The sequence below is a fragment of the Apostichopus japonicus genome, chromosome 13, assembly GCF_037975245.1.
Source record: "Apostichopus japonicus isolate 1M-3 chromosome 13, ASM3797524v1, whole genome shotgun sequence".
Lineage (NCBI taxonomy): Eukaryota > Metazoa > Echinodermata > Holothuroidea > Aspidochirotida > Stichopodidae > Apostichopus > Apostichopus japonicus.
Window position 1 is genome coordinate 11,208,850 of NC_092573.1, and position 6,109 is coordinate 11,214,958.

The window sequence follows — 6,109 nt, forward strand, 5'->3', positions numbered from 1 at the left end:
AGTTAGAATCTAGTAATGTTAACTTGGTAAATTTTGCACTTTGCTATAAACTTTCTGAATATAGTCTCCATAATTACAAAGTGCTTTATAAAACAGATATGTATATATATATATATATATATATATATATATATATATATATATATATATATATATAAATATAACAAGCCTTAGCCTTCCCTGGTATGGCTAATTATGAATTTTGTTGAGTAGTTCCTATTACACTACCAAAACTACCACTAAATTTACTAGTGGGACAGGCAGTTAATTTAGATGAAGGTCAAACTTTTCAGACCGCAGTAAGGCGCTTTAATTTAGACAACCCTAATGAAATTATATTTGTCTGAAGCCAAACTATGATAAGTTCCCTTATAGTCTGATCTGCTTTTAATCATAACACTAGCAGTGTGGCCATCCTTTGTCTCTTGGTCTTAGGCCAGGCCAAACTTAAGAATCTAGGCCTAGTCTAACTCTAACTTCTCATTTTTAATCTAAGCTAGCCTAGGCCCGCAACTAACTCTTGAAATGCTTCTTCATATCGCCAATTACGCTAGCCTCAGTCTAGGCCTACTAAATTCATGTGAAATATTATTTTAAGAAATTCCTATTGCCGAGAGAGAGCAACACATACCAAAACGAACTCGTAGTTAGCGTTGGAACACAATAACCACAGATTAACTTATTACTGGAACTGGTTTTATTTATACAACAGTATATTACTACTACTACTAGTCCTAAGCCTAGTGTTATGTTCTTCCGGTGTACACCGGTGAGTTTATTGTTTCCATCCGTAAGTCTACAATTGATTACAAATCCAATAGTTATGTGTGTGGTTAATAAGTTAGGCTGATCGTTCTCTCACCTGGTGTGATCGGTCTTCTGTCCACAAAGTAGCACCGACGAAGGAGTAAATTGAGCAGAAATCGCCGAATAAAGAATGACAATTATGTCACGAAAATCGAAAGAAGATCCAAATCTAATTCTTCATTTTATTAATTTTTAAATGTGGACATCAGTGCTTTCCTCATGTAGTCTCAATTCAGGGAATTCTAATGACGTATGCTTGACTAATGTGTATCGAACAAAAACAGCATACACCTTGACCGGATGAGAATGCACATGTACCATAGACAATACCCCTTAAGAAGAAGAGCTTCAGAGTTGGTACTATTATTTGCTAGTGGATTATAGCGCCCTCACATTGACTGACTCAATGAATGTGTGTGCGTCAAATTTAAGATAGATAAATCTATTACAATACCATTTGCCGTTCTTTAGGAGATTTACCTCTCTTTCAATAAATAGTTTAGTCTGTTAATATACGAACCACATCATGCGCCTACTGACCGAAACGTAGGCACGAACATTTTCCAGATTATTAAGCTAGTCCAACCCTAGCACTGTCGTTTGGTATTCTAACCCTGTCGACCTAAAAACGTATTTTAATTATTACCTTCCTTCTGTTTGTATTTGGGGGTCTTATTATACAAACAGTGGCTTGCGCATGGTTTAGATAGGGGAAAGGGGTCAGATGGGGATTCAAATTTCCTCTACTGATTGCATGTAGGGTTATGAATGTTAATGGAAGGGCCAATGGCGAAAGAAGGGATTTTGAAAGGAGGGGCGTGGTAGTGGTATCGCTGGAGCTGACACCCATAGTATGGAATCTGGGGGTCCTACCCAGAAAAATCATGGATGCATGCACTTACCTGCACTTTCTTCGGAAGTATATTATGTAAATGTAAGAACAAGATAGAAGAATCTGAAACTATAATCTGTTAAATACGGCGTAGTCCATCAATGGTCGCATTACGGAACAATGGCTGTCAGGCAATAGTTTGCAATTGGAAAAAAAAAAAGTTTTAGTAGTCTTTTCAGACTTATGACATTGATCATCATCATCGGAATACTGAATTTTAAACTACCAAATTTTAAAAGAATTTATTTCTCAAAATATGATGTTTGTGTATAACTAAATATTCATGTCTTGGTTTCATTGCAAGACTACTACAAACTTCCGACACGGATAGTAGAAATATCATTGAAATTGAGGGCGCATGTTACTAATAGTATAAACAGAGCCGCATATATACGGCTCTGATAGTAAATAGCGTCATTTTATACTGATATCTGTGTAAAGGAACTCTAATAGTGTAGACTGTATGTTATTCGTGTAACGAGTTTGTCTGTATGAAAATTAATTCCTACTTTGACGTCATAACGTTTCCTTCTATGAAATGACACAGAGACTTTAAATTCGACTCGTATCTCCTTATCATCGCGGAACCGAGGGAGGGCCGGGAGAGTTGGGGTCTTTGCTAATATGCTCTGCCTGTCATTCAACATGCATATTTCAATGTTCTGTAACTTTTTTCCTTTAAGGTAGCATACGCACATTAAAAGCCCCATTGACTTACATACTAAATCACATAAGTAATGTGGCCTCTAAGTCTAGATAGAAGTTCTCACTAGCTAAGTGCGACCCATCACTGGATAGCTGACAAGTTGGCCTTTCATGGCACCATCTATTTTTTGTATCATGACCGCGCAGATATTTTGCTATCAGAGCCTGAAGTTTTCGTCACTTGTAAACAAACCTCTGCACTCAGTAGTAAACAATTTTCTTACGCTGCTCCTGGGAGGCCTAAAGGGGCCTAAAATTGCCTCAAATGAGCCAATTTTGGCACCACATTTACTTCTATTCATGCTCTTTAACATGCAAGCCACCAAAAAAAAAAAAACAGATCCTGATTGATAACATATCGAAAATTATGTTCTCCTACTGATTTTGGGCACTTTTCCTGAAGGAGAACATTCAGGCGGATTGATATAGACGCTAATAGGACTACGCCACTTTGCAAGTTATGGTTCAACCAACTGCAGGGAGCTACAACCGTGGAAATTGACACTCAACCGTCCAATGATCAAGTTTTTGTTTCACGTTTTCCATAATCCGTCGACGTTTTGATTTTTCCCCTCAAAATTTCAATAGAAAGTATATTAATTTTCTGAAACCTCGAAACCATTCAACAGTCTGTTTGGACCTTTCATATTACTCTTAAACATGCCTTTATACACTACCTAATATTTTTTTTGGGGGGGGGGAGTTGGTTGTTCCCTAGTGTATGTATATAATTTCACTAGCGTATCTATGTCGAATAAATTAAAGGGTCCTGGAGACCCCTTTACTATCACCATAGGCGCAGGAGGCGGGGGGGGGGGCTGGGGCTGCAGCCCCCCAAACCAAATATTATTGTGAAAATTCGGGCAATATGGTGAGAATTTTTCGGGCACCTACTGAAAGAAAATAATTTGCAATGTGTTTTTCAATGGTTGAACTTATATTATTATGATCATAATTATTGTAACGACTTCCCCAATAATTATAACCAATATGGAAGGGTAATAAGAAGTAAAACAATTGTATGTTATTGGCATGTGATATAGAAACCGATGCAAGCCTATATAATATACCTATATGATGTTGAACGTGTGTGGAGCGCGCGAAAAAAAATTGTGATATTTTTCGGGCAAGTCGTTACAGCCCCCCCCCCCCCCAATCAAATTGGGCTCTTACGCCTATGGCTATCACGTGACAGTTTGATTGCTTTTACGTGGCCAACAATAAGCAATGCTTTTCACTTGAATTTAGTCCGGTACAGTGTTCCAACTAAGTTGTAACCAACGAACCTGCGAGAACAGAAAGAATAACGGATGGCGCTAGTTTAAAACACAGCGCTATTTAATACAGAATAACCTTAAAGATTTTAAACATGCATGAAATGCCGCTAAAATTGCTTGCATTTAGGAACATACTTTATTCTGATGAGAACAGCTGGAGGAGACTCTAACTTTAAACGAAAAGTTCATTTTAAGCAAAGGGACGATAAAATCTTTGCAGGGGCAAACTCGTAAAAATAGTGCAGGAGACTGTTTAGGGACCTAAACGACTCATTTTAAGATTAAAAAGAAAGTTGAGCAGTTGACACAAAATGTCAAAAGGCTACATCAAGGAATAAGTCGAAATGTCTTTATCATAATATTGGAGGGATACAGTGGAAGATTTTGGGTAAAGTAGTAGCTATTTTGAGATGAGAAACCAAGATCACGAGATAAAAAGTCGTCAATTTTGAGGAACGAATCAAAGAGTCGAGATGATTTGGAATCCTGTCCACGGCACTGTGTGGAACTGAAAATCACGATGTAAAGTATCGATAAAATAAATACGGAATAGCGTCCTCGTCAACCTACACGGACTCACTTCGAAATAAGTCGTTTTGTGAAATACTCGATGAGAATAAAGAAATTAGACATGTATATCCGTATAACCGGAAGTGTACAGTTCTGTAACATATACAGAGATGGACGAACCAGTGGCGGCGGAACCGGGGGGTGCTTGGGGGGGGGGGGGGGCTCAGCCCCCAATGAAAAAGATGAGGGGCAAATGCATGATAAGCCCCCAAATATTTACCAAGGCTCCGAAACGTGCATCTGCCCATTTTTCAACGCATACTCTGTCCGATGCACACGTATACTATATAGATGTAATAATTTTAGTAAATGCTGGGGGACCCTCGGCCCGTCCCCTGGCTATAGACCACATTGATTGTCTGTATCATGCCTCATCGAATATTAGTGTTTTAAATAAGAGTGTAATAAGCTAAACGCTACACTCATCAAAATTTGCGTTTACACTACGAGTACACGCAAGGCGTGGAACATGGCTCTATGTTTAAACGCAATCAATTATTAAACGAACAAAAACACATTATTAGCATTGCACCTGTACTGTATAGGGTACATGCATTCGTGACAGTGCTTGGTTCATAGAAATTTGTTGGCAACTGCACATGGTTTTGGAATTACCCATTTGTTGACATTAAGAAATGCTTTCTGTTTTTTCCTATGACATTTATTTAATTATTGCATTTAATTGCAAGTAGTAATTTATACTACACTCAAAAACGTCTTTGCGAGTACACTACGAGTAATATCTACACTCTTGATACACCATCGAATATACAAATTACAATGTTTTTACAGATTTTTACGTGCAATCTGAGAAATTGCAGGCTTGAGACCCATATTTTAGGGCTAGGTATTCGCAGCATAAAACACTCGGGAAGTGCCGTTTCCGGCCATCTAGGGGTTTGAAAAACCCAAAATTTTCTTGTACGCTCCAAGCCAACCGATTGGGGCTCTCCGCTTAGATAGTCTCAACACATTAGCCCCCCCCCCCCAATAATTTTCCCGTTCCGCGGCGCCTGGGACGAACTATAAGTTGTACAGGACAAAGACAAGTTTGACGCACAACGTGTTGAAGAGTAGCCTAATCAGAACACTTTTAAATAATTAGGTAAAAGGTAGTTATATTATTGACTGAGTGTATACGAAATAAGAACCTTTGACGTTTTAAGTTTTGCTCAAACCGCGGTCAGCAAATCAAAGCGTTTCTCTGTGTGTGGCTGGACTGGATGTGTCATAATTAATGTTAGCGATGTGTCTAATAATGTCATCACTCACTTATACAACGCAATGACTTCTATTTTTTGGGTGCTTTCAAAAAATATGAGGCGTGCCGTACCACGGCCTGCGAAAGAGGGTTCTTATATCCGGGTGGAAGGTGGCAGGGTAAGGGGGGGGGGGCACAAACGTCGAGGTGCAATTTGACTTAACCTGCATGGGAGAGGAAACCATCAAATTACCCCAAAACGTGCCTACAAAAATGGATCCTCTGTTGATTCTGTACAACAAATTCCAGGAGAGGATACTTCGTAATTACTGTACTATTGTTTGCATTATTCAACAAAAGTGTACTTTTTAATTATAACAATGAAAACGTGGTACTTTTCATTAACCCAAACGGACACCAATAATGGTCATAATGTTTTCAGGTTTCCCACAAAGCTGAGGTGGTGAGGACGAGGGGGGGGGGGGGGTTGGTGAGCCACTCCCCTCATGTACCCTCGTCTCTGCCGCCTTAAATAAATAATTATTGTATCAACAGTTAGGTCCGTGTTAGCTTCTTGCTTCTATAGGAGCGGGGAAGGACGGATGGAGGAAAGACTGGAGTTGAGCTCAACAATCCTTCACAGCATGTGTAGACAAT